At 36.0% G+C, this 18129-nt stretch overlaps 1 protein-coding gene across 3 annotated transcripts in view; it reads right to left on the reverse strand.

Annotated features, from left to right (window-relative positions):
* CCDC15 (coiled-coil domain containing 15) overlaps nt 1–18129 on the reverse strand; it is a 66812-nt gene that overhangs the window by 6734 nt on the left and 41949 nt on the right. Inside the window, exon 13 of one of the 3 annotated variants that reach the window (XR_005056667.2) lies at nt 16886–16966. The exons of the other annotated variants lie outside the window; for them this stretch is intronic. The gene's annotated coding sequence lies outside the window, so the exon portion shown is untranslated. The remainder of the gene's footprint in view (nt 1–16885; nt 16967–18129) is intronic. 3 annotated transcript variants of the gene reach the window in all.

Consider the following 18129-nt stretch of genomic DNA (forward strand, 5'->3'; position numbering starts at 1 on the left):
TAAACCCCAAAGCAACTGGGCAGGAAGCAGAAGCCCTGTCTGCGCACAGCTGCCCAGCACAAGCCACTAGAGGTCGCTATTCTCCCAGGAAAAGGCTACAAACCAACAAGAAGGGAAGCTCTTCCAGCGGTCACTTGTACCAGCTCTGCAGACTATCTCTATCACCATGAAAAGGCAAAACTACAGGCAGACAAAGATCACAGAGACAACACCTGAGAAGGAGACAGACCTAACTAGTCCTCCTGAAAAAGAATTCAAAATAAAAATCATGAACATGCTGACAGAGATGCAGAAAAAAATGCAAGAGCAATGGGATGAGATGCAGAGAAAAATGCAAGAGCAGTGGGATGAGATGCAGAGAAAAATGCAAGAGCAGTGGGATGAAGTCCGGAAGGAGATCACAGATGTCAGGAAAGAGATCACAGAAGTGAAACAATCCCTGGAAGGATTTATAAGCAGAATGGATAAGATGCAAGAGGCCATTGAAGGAATAGAAGCCAGAGAACAGGAACGTATAGAAGCTGACATAGAGAGAGATAAAAGGATCTCCAGGAATGAAACAACACTAAGAGAAATATGTGACCAATACAAAAGGAAAAACATTCGTATTATAGGGATACCAGAAGAGGAAGAAAGAGGAAAAGGGATAGAAAGGGTCTTTGAAGAAATAATTGCTGAAAACTTCCCCAAACTGGGGGAGGAAATAATCGAACAGACCATGGAATTATACAGAACCCCCAACAGAAAGGATCCAAGGAGGACAACACCAAGACACATAATAATTAAAATGGCAAGGATCAAGGACAAGGAAAGAGTTTTAAAGGCAGCTAGAGAGAAAAAGGTCACCTATAAAGGAAAACCAATCAGGCTAACATCAGACTTCTCAACAGAAACCCTACAGGCCAGAAGAGAATGGCATGATATACTTAATGCAATGAAACAGAAGGGCCTTGAACCAAGGATACTGTATCCAGCACGACTATCATTTAAATATGATGGTGGGATCAAACAATTCCCAGACAAGCAAAAGCTGAGGGAATTTGCTTCCCACAAACCACCTCTACAGGGCATCCTACAGGGACTGCTCTAGATGGGAGCACCCCTAAAAAGAGCACAGAACAAAACACACAACATATGAAGAAGGGAGGAGGAGGAATAAGAAGGGAGAGAAGAAAAGACTCTCCAGACAGTGTATATAACAGCTCAATAAGCGAGCTAAGTTAGGCAGTAAGATACTAAAGAAGCTAACCTTGAACCTTTGGTAACCACGAATCTAAAGCCTGCAATGGCAATAAGTACATATCTTTCAATAGTCACCCTAAATGTAAATGGACTTAATGCACCAATCAAAAGACATAGAGTAATAGAATGGATAAAAAAGCAAGACCCATCTATATGCTGCTTACAAGAAACTCACCTTAAACCCAAAGATAAGCATAGACTAAAAGTCAAGGGATGGAAAAACATATTTCAGGCAAACAACAGTGAGAAGAAAGCAGGGGTTGCAGTACTAATATCAGACAAAATAGACTTCAAAACAAAGAAAGTAACAAGAGATAAAGAAGGCCACTACATAATGATAAAGGGCTTAGTCCAACAAGAGGATATAACCATTCTAAATATATATGCACCCAATACAGGAGCACCAGCATATGTGAAGCAAATACTAACAGAACTAAAGAGGGAAATAGACTGCAATGCATTCATTGTAGGAGACTTCAACACACCACTCACCCCAAAGGATAGATCCACCGGGCAGAAAATAAGTAAAGACACACAGGCACTGAACAACACACTAGAACAGATGGACCTAATAGACATCTATAGAACTTTACATCCAAAAGCAACAGGATATACATTCTTCTCAAGTGCACATGGAACATTCTCTAGAATAGACCACATACTAGCTCACAAAAAGAGCCTCAGTAAATTCCACAATATTGAAATTCTACCAACCAATTTTTCAGACCACAAAGGTATGAAAGTAGAAATAAATTCTACAAAGAAAACAAAAAGGCTCACAAACACATGGAGGCTTAACAACATGCTACTAAATAATCAATGGATCAATGAACAAATCAAAATAGAGATCAAGGAATATATAGAAACAAATGACAACAACAACACTAAGCCCCAACTTCTGTGGGATGCAGCGAAAGCAGTCTTAAGAGGAAAGTATATAGCAATCCAGGCACACTTGAAGAAGGAAGAACAATCCCAAATGAATAGTCTAACATCACAATTATTAAAACTGGAAAAAGAAGAACAAATGAGGCCTAAAGTCAGCAGAAGGAGGGACATAATAAAGATCAGAGAAGAAATAAACAAAATTGAGAAGAATAAAACAATAGCAAAAATCAACGAAACCAAGAGCTGGTTCTTTGAGAAAATAAACAAAATAGATAAGCCTCTAGCCCAACTTATTAAGAGAAAAAGAGAGTCAACACAAATCAACATAATCAGAAATGAGAATGGAAAAATCACGACAGACTCCACAGAAATACAAAGAATTATTAAAGACTACTATGAAAACCTATATGCCAACAAGCTGGAAAACCTAGAAGAAATGGACAACTTCCTAGAAAAATACAACCTCCCAAGACTGACCAAGGAAGAAACACAAAAGTTAAACAAACCAATTACAAGCAAAGAAATTGAAACAGTAATCAAAAAACTACCCAAGAACAAAACCCCGGGGCCGGACGGATTTACCTCGGAATTTTATCAGACACACAGAGAAGACATAATACCCATTCTCCTTAAAGTGTTCCACAAAATAGAAGAAGAGGGAATACTCCCAAACTCATTCTATGAAGCCAACATCACCCTAATACCAAAACCAGGCAAAGACCCCACCAAAAAAGAAAATTACAGACCAATATCCCTGATGAACGTAGATGCAAAAATACTCAATAAAATATTAGCAAACAGAATTCAACAGTATATCAAAAGGATCATACACCATGACCAAGTGGGGTTCATCCCAGGGATGCAAGGATGGTACAACATTCGAAAATCCATCAACATCATCCACCACATCAACAAAAAGAAAGACAAAAACCACATGATCATCTCCATAGATGCTGAAAAAGCATTTGACAAAATTCAACATCCATTCATGATAAAAACTCTCAGCAAAATGGGAATAGAGGGCAAGTACCTCAACATAATAAAGGCCATATATGATAAACCCACAGCCAGCATTATACTGAACAGCGAGAAGCTGAAAGCATTTCCACTGAGATCGGGAACCAGACAGGGATGCCCACTCTCCCCACTGTTATTTAACATAGTACTGGAGGTCCTAGCCACGGCAATCAGACAAAACAAAGAAATACAAGGAATCCAGATTGGTAAAGAAGAAGTTAAACTGTCACTATTTGCAGATGATATGATACTGTACATAAAAAACCCTAAAGACTCCACTCCAAAACTACTAGAACTGATATCGGAATACAGCAAAGTTGCAGGATACAAAATCAACACACAGAAATCTGTAGCTTTCCTATACACTAACAACGAATCAATAGAAAGAGAAATCAGGAAAACAATTCCATTCACCATTGCATCAAAAAGAATAAAATACCTAGGAATAAACCTAACCAAGGAAGTGAAAGACTTATACTCTGAAAACTACAAGTCACTCTTAAGAGAAATTAAAGGGGACACTAATAAATGGAAACTCATCCCATGCTCATGGCTAGGAAGAATTAATATCGTCAAAATGGCCATCCTGCCGAAAGCAATATACAAATTTGATGCAATCCCTCTCAAATTACCAGCAACATTCTTCAATGAATTGGAACAAATAATTCAAAAATTCATATGGAAACACCAAAGACCCCGAATAGCCAAAGCAATCCTGAAAAAGAAGAATAAAGTAGGGGGGATCTCACTCCCCAACTTCAAGCTCTACTACAAAGCCATAGTAATCAAGACAATTTGGTACTGGCACAAGAACAGAGCCACAGACCAGTGGAACAGATTAGAGACCCCAGAAATTAACCCAAACATATATGGTCAATTAATATTTGATAAAGGAGCCATGGACATACAATGGCAAAATGACAGTCTCTTCAACAGATGGTGCTGGCAAAACTGGACAGCTACATGTAGGAGAATGAAACTGGACCATTGTCTAACCCCATATACAAAGGTAAACTCAAAATGGATCAAAGACCTGAATGTAAGTCACGAAACCATTAAACTCTTGGAAAAAAACATAGGCAAAAACCTCTTAGACATAAACATGAGTGATCTCTTCTTGAACATATCTCCCCGGGCAAGGAAAACAACAGCAAAAATGAGCAAGTGGGACTACATTAAGCTGAAAAGCTTCTGTACAGCGAAAGACACCATCAATAGAACAAAAAGGAACCCTACAGTATGGGAGAATATATTTGAAAATGACAGATCTGATAAAGGCTTGACGTCCAGAATATATAAAGAGCTCACACGCCTCAACAAACAAAAAACAAATAACCCAATTAAAAAATGGGCAGAGGAACTGAACAGACAGTTCTCCAAAAAAGAAATACAGATGGCCAAGAGACACATGAAAAGATGCTCCACATCGCTAATTATCAGAGAAATGCAAATTAAAACTACAATGAGGTATCACCTCACACCAGTAAGGATAGCTGCCATCCAAAAGACAAACAACAACAAATGTTGGCGAGGCTGTGGAGAAAGGGGAACCCTCCTACACTGCTGGTGGGAATGTAAATTAGTTCAACCATTGTGGAAAGCAGTATGGAGGTGCATCAAAATGCTCAAAACAGACCTACCATTTGACCCAGGAATTCCACTCCTAGGAATTTACCCTAAGAACGCAGCAATCAAGTTTGAGAAAGACAGATGCACTCCTATGTTTATCGCAGCACTATTTACAATAGCCAAGAATTGGAAGCAACCTAAATGTCCATCTGTAGATGAATGGATAAAGAAGATGTGGTACATATACACAATGGAATACTACTCAGCCATAAGAAGTGGAAAAATCCAACCATTTGCAGCAACATGGATGGAGCTGGAGAGTATTATGCTCAGTGAAATAAGCCAAGCGGAGAAAGAGAAATACCAAATGATTTCACTCATCTGAGGAGTATAGGAACAAAGGAAAAACTGAAGGAACAAAACAGCAGCAGAATTACAGAACCCAAAAATGGACTAACAGGTACCAAAGGGAAAGGAACTGGGGAGGATGGGTGGGCAGGGAGGGATAAGGGGGGGGAAGAAGAAGGGGGGTATTAAGATTAGCATGCATGGGGGGGAGGGAGAAAGGGTAGGGTGGGCTGCACAACACAGAGAGGACAAGTAGTGACTCTACAACATTTTGCTAAGCTGATGGACAGTAACCGTAATGTGGTTGTTAGGGGGGACCTGATATAGGGGAGAGCATAGTAAACATAGTATTCTTCAGGTAAGTGTAGATTAAAAATTTAAAAAAAAAAAAAAAGAAAGAAAGAAAGAAAAGGGGGATTACTCCTTAACAGGATAAAACTATTGGTAAATCAAAGATCAACGCATGCTTTAAATATCCTTAATGTTGATCACTTAAAGGGTGTCAGATGATCAGCTATGGAGGTACTCTTTTCTGATAATATTCCTTTCTCTTAATTTAAAAAAAAAAAAAAAAAAGCAGTTACTGTGTGCTGACCTCCAATGAGTTCTGCACAGTGGTATAGAGGGCATGTCAAAGTGTGGGCAAAGGGTCTGTTTGTTTCTACGCAGAAGATCAAGGCCTAGCTTGGATACCCAGAAAATGAACTAAGATACGATATGAGGAGGAGCTTCCGGCATCAGCACTCTCTGGAGGACTCGTGCCGGGGGATGATCATCAAAAAGCCTCCACAGGGATCCGGACGATGCTGCGGTTGTGGCTGCATCCAGCCCACCATCTCCTGGACTTGCCATGAGAAGGAGGAGGGAGATGTCTAGGCTGGCATGTGCATACAGTGAGACAACGAATTTGACTGGATCTGTACTGTTGGAACTCAACCAGGAGTTGGGAGGGGTGCAAGTTGTAGCACCCCAAAATCTCATGACTATAGACTATCTATGGTTAAAAGAACATATGGGATGTGAACAGATCCCAGAAATGGGCTGCTTTAATTTGTCTGATGGTTCAAGTACAGTTGGAAAATATCCATCATATCATAGATAAATTTTCACAAATGCCTAGGGTGCCTAAATGGTTTTCTTGGCTTCACTGGAGATGGCTGGTGATTATAGATTTGCTTTGTTTATGTCACCGTATTCCTATTATGTCAATATGTGTGTGCAAATTAGTTAGTAGTTTAAAACCTATACATACTTAAGGTACTACACAAGAAGATATGTCAAAGAAATAATCAATCCTCCCAAGTTTCCTTCATATGCTACATCTATAGCTTTTCTTCTTCCTTCCTAATTACAAACTTTAAATAGAATTCGTGCCTCATATCGAATTTACCGAGTATCATAATTCCTCCAGGTGGTAAAGATACCTCGAGACAAGTGCTGGGCATAGAAGCCACAGGGCATAAATCTGCAAAGAAGTAAAAAGCTAACCTTTGCAAACAATATGGCTTCTCTCTCACTTACCAACTTTACATTTCCCTGTATGGCCCCGGAAGATGACTGGTTAGCCAGAGACGGGTAAGATTCCTCAAGGGAGGAACAACCTAAGACAGGCACAGTCGCAGGGGGGCCATCAGGTGAGAATTTGGGGATCAACAGAGGTGAGGCTCAGAACCTCACCCCCCCTGCTTTGAGAGAAATCTTCTGCATCCGTGGATGTCTTGCTGCCCTTGTCTAGCCTGGATTAATACTTAGTCCATAGGCACACACCTGATCATCTGATCATCTACATTTGCCTTCTTACAGCACTAAACTATGTTTTCTACCTTTATCTTGCATCTACCTACCACTTCAGCATTTTATTAAAAATAAAAATAATAATAATAATAGGAGAAATGTGGGATCAACATATAAATCAAGTACAAAAATCAAATGAATATTCATATTTGACCTGATGGTTTATAGGTCATATTGCATGATCAAAACCGAAAGTTTCTGTGATGACTGCCCTTGTACTGTTCACCATGTAAGAATTTATTCACTCTGTAAGAATTCGTTCACCATGTAAGAACTTGTTCGTTATGCTTCAGAAGATTGGAGACTGACGAGAATTAGGCTTGAGATGGATTAATGATTGTACATTGAGCATTGACCCCCCTATACTGAATTTTATTGTTGTTAACAACCATTTGATCAATAAATATGAGAGATGCCCTCTCAAAAAAAATAAATAAATAAATAAATAAATAAAAAAAAAAAAAAAAAAAAAAAAGAAACAGTTGATAAGCTGGACTCCATTAAAATAAAAAACTTCAGCTCTTCAAAAGACACTGTCAAAAGACTGAGAAGATAAGCCACAGACCAGCAGAAAATATCTGCGAGACACATCTGATAAAGGATTGTTATCCAAAATATACAAAGAACTCTTAAAACTCAATAATAAGAAAACAAACCTAATTAAAAAATGGACCAAAGACCTGAAGAGAATCTCAGCAAAGATATACAGATAGCAAATAAGTATATGAAAAGATGATTCACATCCTATGTTATGAGAAAAATACAAATTAAAATAGCGATGATACCACTGCACACCTACTAGCATGGCCAGAATCTAAAACACTGACAATATCAAATGTTGACAAAGATGTGGAGCAACAAGAACCTTCATTCTTTGCTGGGAGGAATACAAAATGGCACAGCCACCTTTCTAAACATACTCTTACCATATGTCCAGCAATCATGCTACTTGGTATTTACCCAAAGGAATTAAAAGCATGTCTGCACAAAACCAGCACATGGATGTTTATAACATTTTAATTTATAAATCCTGTATCATGGAGGAAACAAAAACGTCCTTTAGGAGGTGAATGGATAAGCAAAGTGATACCTCCAGGCGATAGAGTATGATTCAGTGCTAAGAAGAAATGAGCTACCAAGACATGAAGAGATGTGGAGGAAATTAAATGTGTATTACTAAGTGAAAGAAGCCAGTTTGAAAAGGCTATATATTGTATGATTCCAACTATATGACATTCTGGAAATGGCAAACAACAGAAACAGTGAAAAGATCAGTGGTTGCCAAAAATTGGGAGAGCGGGAGGAAGCGGGGTGTATAGGCAGAGCACAGAAGACTTTCAGGGCAGTAAAACTATTCTGTCTGGCAATATAATGATGGATACATGTCATTATACATTTGTCCAAACCTATAAATGTTCAACACCGAATGTAAACTATGGACTTTGGGTGATAATGATGTCAATGTAGGGTCATCATTTGTAACAAATGTACCACACTGTGGGGGGAGGTGTTGATAATGGAAAAGCCTCTGAATGTCAGGGTGCAGGAATTATATGGGAAATTGCTGTAGCTTCCCCCCAATTTTGCTGTGAACCTAAAACTGCTCTATAAAACAAAATCTTTATAAAAAGTACACTGTTAGATGACTAGCAGATTAAATATTGCAAAACTAAATCTGAAAGTATAACAATGCAAATGATCTAAAACAAACCACAGAAAAAATAATCCAAAAAAGTTAAAAGAGCACAAAAAGCAAATAATTCAAGAAAAATTGGGTAAAGAACTTAGATATTTCTTGAAAGATCTATAACCAACAAGCATATTAAAAGGTGCTTAACATCACTACTCATTAGGAAAATGTAAACCAAAACCTTAATGAGATATCACCTCACACCCCACTATCAAATAAACAGAAAATTACCAGTGTTGACAAGGATTGAGAAATTAGAACCCTTGTGCTGGGATTAAATTGGTACAACCACTATGGAAAACAGTATGGAGGCTCCCCAAGAAATTAAAAATAGAATGACAGATGATCTGGCAATCCCTCTTCTGATATATAACCAAAATAATCGCTAGCAGTGTCTTGAAAACATATCTGCACATCCATGTTCACTGCAGCACTAATTCACACTAGCCAAGAGGTGGAAGCAACCCCAGTGTTCATCTACAGAGAAAGGGACAGACAACATGTGGTATACACATACAATAGAATATCAACATTAATCAGACTTAAAAAGGAAAGAAATCCTGTCAGAAGCTATAATATGGATGATCCGTAAGGACATTATGCTAAGCCAAATAAGCCAGTCACAAAAAAGACAAATACCGTATGATTATGCTTTTATGAGGCTCTAAAGTAGTCAAATTCATAGAAACAGAAAGTAGAACGGTAATTACCAGAGGCTGGGGTTGGGAGCAAAGGGAAGTTGTTGCTTAATGGGCACAGAGTTTCAGATTTGCAAGATGAAAAAGTTCCAGAGATTTGTTTCACAACAATGTAAATATAACTTATTTATTAACATTACTGAACTATATGCTTAAAAATAGTTACAATGGCTAATTTCATGTTACATATTTTTTACCACCAAAAAATAAATAAACGGGGAAAAGAGAAAAAATGAAATTAAGTTGCTTATAGACATACAAAAGTTGAATACCCAGTATATCCACAACTGTAAGAAATATTAAAGACTGTCTTTCAAGCAGGAGCAAAATGATACTTTAGGTAATACATGTAATACATGTAACATTTTTCTTATTATTTAGACCTCTTTAAATAATAATACTGTTCTAACAGAAAAAAATCATTTTTATAGTATTTTTTAAGTGTTATTGATATACAATCTTATGAAGGTGTCACATGAACAACATTGAGGTTTCAACATTCACTCCTATTATCAAGTCCTCACCACTCCCCACTGCCATCACTGCCATCAGCATAGTAAGATGCTGTAGAGTCATTACTTGTCTTCTCCATGCTGTACTGCCTTCCCAGTGACCTACCTATATTGTGATTGCTAATTGTAATGCCCCTCAATCCCGTTCTCCCTCCCCACTCACCCTCCCCTTTGGTAACCACTAGTTCTTTCTCTGAGCCTATGAATCTGCTGTCATTTTGGTCCTTCAGTGTTGCTTTGTTTTTATATTCCACAAATGAGTGAAGTCGTTTGGTACTTGCCTTTCTTCACCTGGCTTATTTCATTGAGCGTAATACTCTCTAGCTGCATCCACGTTGTTGCAAATGGGAGGATTTCTTTCTTTTTATGGCTGAATAATATCCCATTGGGTATACATATCACATCTTCTTTATCCATTCATTTACTGATGGACACAGGTTGCTTCCATATATTGGCTATTGTAAATAGTGCCATGATAAACATAGGGGTGCATATGTCTTTTTGAATAGGGATCTTTTTTCCTTCAGGTAAATTCCTAGGAGTGGAATCACTGGGTCAAATGGTATTTCTATTTTTAGTTTTTTGAGGAACCTCCATATTGCTTTCCACAATGGTTGAACCAATTTACACTCCAACAGTGTAGGAGGGTTCCCCTTTCTCTGCATCCTCATCAGCATTTGCTGTTTCTTGCCTTTTGAATGTTGGCCATCCTAACTGGTGTGAGGTGGTATCTCACTGTGGTTTTAATTTGCATTTCCGTGATGACTAGCAATGTGGAGCATCTTTTCATGTGGCTGCTGGCCATACGAATTTCTTCTTTGGAGATGTGTCTGTTCAGATCCTCTACCCATTTTTTAATCAGATTATTTGCTTTTTTGGTGTTGAGGCATCTGAGTTATTTATGTATTTTGGACATTAACCCCTTATCAGATAAGTCACTTATGAATATATTCTCCCATACTATAGGATGCCTTTTTGTTCTACTGATGGTGTCCTTTGCTGTACAGAAGCTTTTCAGCTTGATATAGTCCCACTTGTTCATTTTTTATTTAGTTTCCCTTGCTGGAGGAGATATGTTCAGGGAAAAGTTGCTCATGTTTATTATATTCAAGAGATTTTTGCCTACATTTTCTTCTATGAGTTTTATGGTTTTATGACTTACATTTGGGTCTTTGATCCACTTTGAGTTTACTTTGTATATGGAGTTAGACAATAATCCAGTTTCATTCTCTTAACTGTAGCTGTCCAGTTTTGCCAATACCAGTTGTTGAAAGGCTGTCTTTTCCCCATTGTATATTCATGGCTCCTTTATTATATATTAATTGGCCATATTTGTGTGGGTTTATATCTGAATTTTCTATTCTGTTCCACTGATTTATGGGTCTGTTCTTGTGCCAGTACAAAACTGTTTTTCATTACTGTGGCTTTGTAGTAGAGCTTTAAGTTAGGGAGCATAAAACCCCAGCTTTGTTCTTCCTTCTCAGGATTGCTTTGGTTATTCAGGGTCTTTGGTGGCTCTATTAAATTTAGAACTATTTGTTCTAGTTCACTGAAGAATGTTGTTGGTATTTTGATAGGGATTGCATTGAATCTGTAAATTGCTGTAGGCAGGATGGCCATTTTGACAATATTAATTCTTCCTATACTATCCAGAGCACAGGATGTATTTGCATTTATTGGTGTCTTCTTTAATTTCTCTCATAAGTGTCTTAGTTTTCAGAGTATAGGTCTTTTACCTCCTTGGTTAGGTTTATTCCTAGGTATTTTATTCTTTTTGATGTAACTGTAAATGGAACTGTTTTCCTGATTTCTCTTTCTGCTTATTTGTTGTTAATATATAGGAATGTGACAGATATATATTAATTTTGTATCCTGTAACTTTGCTCAATTCAGTTACTAGTTCTAATAGTTTTTTGATGGAGTCTTTAGGGTTTTCTATGTATAATATCATGTCATCTGTAAACAGTGACAGTTTAACTTCTTCCTTACCAATTTGGATGCCTTTTATTTCTCTGTGTTGTCTGAATAATGTATTTTATATATACAAGTAAAATTCATGAAAACAATAGCATAAAGGTTGGGATGGGAGAAATGTAAGTATAGATCTTCCTAGAATTGCAATAGGGTTACATTCCTAAGTTGAAAGTACTGTTGTTAAGTCAAAAATGCATTTAATACACCTAACCTTCCAAACATCACAGCTTAGCCTACCCTACCTTATACATGCTCAGAACACTTTGAGCCTACAGTTGGAAAAAAAATCATCTAACACAAGCGTATTTTATAGTAAGTTGCTGAATATCTCATTTAAATTTATTGAATACTGTTCTGAAAGTGAAAAACAAGATGGTCATATGGGTACAGAATGGTTGTAAGGTTACCAATTGTTTATCCTCAATATAGTGTGGCTGACTAGGAGCTGCAGCTCACTGCAGCTGCCCAGCATACAAGAGAGTATTGTACCACATATTAGTAGCCTGGGAAAAGATCAAAATTCAAAATTTGAAGTACTGTTTCTACTGAATATGTGTCATTTTTGCACGATTGTGAAGTTGAAAACCATAAATTAAACCACTGTAAAATTGGGGACCATCTGTATATTACTGCAAGATTCTAATACTATGATTTTATACTACAGATGAAGTAATTTAATATCATTTGAAGGCAGACTGCAAAAAGTTATGAGATGTATACCACAAACACTGGCACAACCAGTAACAACAAATGTTATAGCTAATATGCCAAAAAAAATATCAAATGGAGTCATAAAGATATAAAAGTAATTGAAAAGGAAGAAAAAAGAGAAAAAAGGGAGCAAAGAACAAATGGAACAAACAGAAAACAAATAGCAAGATGATATACTTACATTAAACTTTACCAATAATCACATTAAAGGTAAATGGTCTAAACATCCAAATTAAAAGGCAGAGATTGTCAGACTTGACAAAAACTCAAGGACCAACCAAATGCTGCTGACAAGAAATGTACTTTAAATATAAAGGAACAAATAGGTTAAAAATAAAGGATGGAAAATGATACATCATGCTAGCACTAGTTAAAAATGTCTAGAGTGGCTATATTAATATCAGACATTGTAGATTTCAGAGAAAACAAAATTATCAGTGATAAAGAAGATTACTTCATAATTACAGAGCCAACTGTAATTGACACAACAATCCCAAACATTTATGCATCTAATAATAGAGCTTCAAAATACATGAAATAAATACTGATGGAACTGCAAGGAAATATGACAAATCCAGTTACAGGCAGAGATTTCAACATCCCTCTCTCAATTATTGATAGAATGAGGGGGCATAAAAATGGCAAGGACATAAAATTGACCAGTATCGTCAACCAACTTGACCTAATGTGAATTTGTAAAACACTCCTCAATATTTATAGAATAGCAAAATACACATTTATGGAACAACAGAATACATATAATTCTACTGTTAAGTTACTGAATTTAGAACATTGACCAAGATAAACCATATCTGGGTCATTAAACAAGTGTCAATCAATTCAAAAGGATTCAAGACATACATAGCATACTATTCTCTGACCACAATGGAATTAAATTAGAAATCAGTAACAGAAAGATGGTTGGAATATCTGCAAATATTTGGAAATTAAGTAATACACTTCTAAGTAACCCATGATAAAAGAAGAAAAAAAGTGGAAATTGTAAGATATTTTGAGCTGAATGAAAATGAAGTTATCAGATGCTGCTAAAGACTATTTGAAATTTATAGCACTAAATGCCTATATAAAGAAGAAAGGTATCAAATAAATGATCTAATCTTCTACCTTAAGAAATTAAAAAGAGAAGAAATTATGCCTTAAAAATAAGCAGAAGAAAATAAAGATTGAAGCATAAATCAAACTAAGGAACAGAAAAATAGAAAAAATTAATGAAACCAAAAGCTGGGTCTTTGAGAAGATCAGTAAAATTGATAAACCTTGGGCCTATCTGATCACACACAAAAAAAAGAGAACATACAGATTACTAACATAAAAAATAAAAAAAAATAACAGGTGCTATCACCTACAGATTCTATAGATATCAAAAGGATAATAAGAGAATACAAATAATTTTATGCCAATTAATTTGACAATTTAGATAAAAATGACAAATGCATAGAAAGACACAAACTAGTAAAGCTTATTCAAGAAAAAAGTAGATAACCTGAATAGTCCTATATCTATTAAGACTGAAACTGTTGTTAAGCATTTTGCTTCAATGAAAAGTCCAGTATCAGATGCATTCACTGACAAATTCTACCAAACACTTAAGGGAACTAATACCAATTCTGTATAAACTCTCCCCCCAAAACTGGAGAGACACCCAACTCCTTCTATGAGGCCAGCATTATGATGAAACCAAAACCAGTCAAAGATATTACAAGAACTGTACAAGCCAGTACTTCTTAGAACATAGATGTAAATTTTAAACAAAATTTTTAGTAAATTTAAACCAAACAATATATTATGAGTATAATAATTACCAAGCGGGGTTTACCCCAGGAACACAGGGTTGATTTGACATTCAAAAGTATTATTCACCATATTAACAAGCCAAAAAAAGAAAAAATGACAGAATCATCTCATTAGAGAAAAAACTATTTGGTAAAATCCACCATCCATTCTTGATTGAAATTCTCAAAAGAACCTCCTCAGTCTGATAAATGGCATGTATGAAAAAACTAAAACTAACATCATACTTAGTGGTAAAAGGCTAAATACTTTCTAAGATCAGGTATTGCCCACTCTGTTTTTTAAAACTTTTCACTTCTATTTGACATTGTGTTGGACGTTTTAGCCAATGTGATCCGGCAATCCAGATTCACAGGAAAAAGTAAAACTGTCTTTGTTTGAAGATGACATGATCATCATGTAAAAATCCAATGGAATTAATAAGTGAGTCTAGTAAGGTTTCAAGGTAAAAGATTCATATCCAAAAATCAACTGTGTATCTTCTTATACTAGCAACAAAAAAAATCCAAAACTGAAATTTTTAAAAATACCATATACAATAGTATCAAAAATATGAAGTGCTTAGGGATAGATCTGGTATAAGATGTGTAAGACCTACACACTGAAAACTTTGAGAAAAATTAAAGAATTGCTAAATAGGTGGAGCACTATACCTTGTTTATGGAAGACTCAATATCATTAAGATGTAAATTCTCCTCAAGTTTATCTATAGATTCAACACAGTCTCAATTAAAATCCAATGAAGCTTTTTTTGTAGAAATTGACAAACTGATTTTAAAATTTATATGTAAATATAAAGGGCCTAGATAATGGCCAACACAACTCTGGGGAAAAAACTGGAGGGCTAATGCTATCTGACTTTTTTAGCCATCCCCAGTGTTTCTCCACAAAACCTCCACACAGAACGGGTCTGAGGAACTATCTTTAGGGACCAATGGAAGGGTCAACAGTGAGAATGGGGCTGAGATTTATTGAAGTATTATAAACTATATTACTAAGCGTGATATTAGCATTAAAATAAACAGATCAGTGGAACAGAAGAGAAAGTTCAGAAATAAATGCACACATACAGGGATAGTTCATTTTGTAAACATTTTTACTGAGATATGATTTGCATACCATAAAGTTCACCAGCATCATAACATAATTTGAGAACATTTTCACCACCCCAAAAGAAACCTTAAACTCATTAGTCACTTTCCACCCCTTCCCCACCCACCCCACCCCAATTCCCCTTCCCTGACCCTAGAGAAACACTAATTTTTCTGTCTATGTAGAATTGCCTATTTTAGACATTTCATATCAATTAGATCATACAGTATCTGGCTTTTTGTGATGAGATTCTCTCACCTGGCATAATATTTTCAAAGACTATTCACATTGGAGCATGTACTGGTACTTCATTCCTTCTTCTTGCTGACATTCCATTGTATAGATATTACCACATTTTACTTACCTATTCTTCAGTTTGGGGACATTTGATATGCTTCCACTTCTTGGCTTTTATGAATAACGCTGGTATGAACATTTGTGTACATTTTTGTGTGGAAGCACATTTTCAGTTCTTAGGTATATACTCAGGAGTGGAGCTGCTGAGTCATATGGTAAATCTATGTTTAACCTTTTGAAGAATTACTAAATTGTTTTCCAAAGTGACTGTTCCATTTTATATTTCCCACCAACAATTGTGTGGTAATTCTAATTTCCCCACATCCTTATCAACACTTTTTATTTGTATTTTTTACTATAGCTATTCATGTGTTTTAAGTGGTATCTCAGTGTGGTTTTGATTTGCTTTTACAAATAACTGATGATATTGAGCATCTTTTCATGTGCTTGTAGCCATTTGCACATTTTCCAGGGAAAAATGTCTATTTAAACCCTTTGTCTCCCCTTTAACTAGGTTGTCTTTTATTATTGAGTTGTAAGAGTTCTTTATATATTCTGAATACAATCTGTTATCAGATACATTATTTGCAAATATTGTCTTCCATTCTGTAGTTGTTTTTCCACTTTACTGGTGGTTTTTAATTTTGATTAAATCAAAATTATCAATCTTTTATTGTTTGTTGGAAAATTGATTTTGACAAACATTTAAAGGCAATGCTGTAGAAAAAGGATAACCTTTTCAACAAATGGATATCCACATGCAAAAAATAAACTTTGTATCACATATGAAAATTAACTCAAAAGGGATCAAACCTAACTGCAAAACCTAAAATGATAACCTGTCTATAAAAAAATGAAAATTTGTGACTGTGTGTCAGGCAACAATTTCTTAAATACGAAAGCACAGTCTACAAAAGAAGAAATTGAAATACAGGTAATCTTCAAATTTTAAAATATTTGCTCTATAAAGGACAATGTTAAGATGAAATGACATGACACAGACTAGAAGAATATCTCTGTAAACCATAAATCTGATAAAGGACTTACATCCAGATTGCATTAAAGAACTCTTAAAACTCAACATTAAGACAATAAGACAATGAAACAATTTGGGTTTAGAAAGACACTTTACCAAAAATGATAAAACAGATGGTAAAAAAAATACTTGAAAAGATGCTCAACATCTTTAGCCATTGAGAAAAATGCAAACTAGAACCATAAAATGAGATAACATTACATACCTATTCAAATGGCTAAAATGAAAAATGACCATACAAATTGCTAGTGAAGATGATCCAGCCATTCCACTTCCAGGAAGTTACCTAAGATAAGAAATAACATATTTCCAAAGACTGTACATGAATGTTCATTGCAGCTTTAACTGTAATAGCCCAAATCTAGAGACAACTCAAAAGTCCATCAACCTCTAAAAGGATAAATAAACTGCAGTATATCCATATAATGGATTACTATTTGGTAACAATAGTGAGTTCTTGAAACAAGGATGAATCTCAAAGTAATTAGGCTGAGGAAAAGGAGCTAGGCGCAAGAGTACATGTTGTACGATTCCAGAAACTGCAAACTATAGTGACACAAAGCAAACCAGTGAATGCCTGGGAAAAAGGGAGCAAGGGGAGGCAGGAAGAAAAGACTATCAGGCATGAGGAAAGCTGGGGAAGTGGGGGGTAGATACATTCACTGTCTTGACTGTGGGAGTGGTCGCATGTGCACGTACGTAAAAACATTAAAGTCTATACTTCAAATATGTGCAGTTTATTGAACATCAATTATACTTAAAAACCCACCTTCAAGTAGAGAGTAAATGAGTAGCTTATTGAGAAAATCATCAGAAAACCTAAGTCAAGAGCTTTTGTTAAGAAATATGACTGATTCAAGACTAGCACTTACAAACATGTGCTGATTACATCAGTTGCTAAAAATTACTTTGAAACAAATGAACTATTGTTTTCTGAAGAGTAGAATGAGGCCAATTCACACTCATGCCTCTTCAATAAACCATAGAATGCTGAAAAGTCTGGGCTTCTATTCATTTGTGGCAGCCTTTTAACTTCAGAGGAATTAGGTCCTTTCTTTTAGTTAGATTAACACAGGTATATATTAAAAACCAGGAAACCGTCCTACAAAGACTGAAAGATCAAGCACTGGAAAAGTACAAGAGTTGTATATGGAACTAAGTCCAGCCAGATTCTGACAGCTATTCGCTGGCCATCTCTAGAACGGTGACAAGGCCATTTAAACAAGGATTTTCTTACAACTGTTCTTCCATACTTGCCATTCTTTCCTGAGCTATTACTGTAGGTCTAAAACAAGGATTCCTCGAAGAGTATAGAACATAAACATAGCTTTTATGGTATCATTCAAACTCAAATGCAATATAAAGTTGGAAAAAGGTAAAGGCAAGAAATCTCATTAGTGCAACTTGTGCAGAGAGCGATGTGTTTGAATCAGAGAAGGCATACAAGGC

This window comes from Manis javanica, chromosome 6, assembly GCF_040802235.1.
Source record: "Manis javanica isolate MJ-LG chromosome 6, MJ_LKY, whole genome shotgun sequence".
Taxonomy (NCBI): Eukaryota; Metazoa; Chordata; class Mammalia; order Pholidota; family Manidae; genus Manis; species Manis javanica.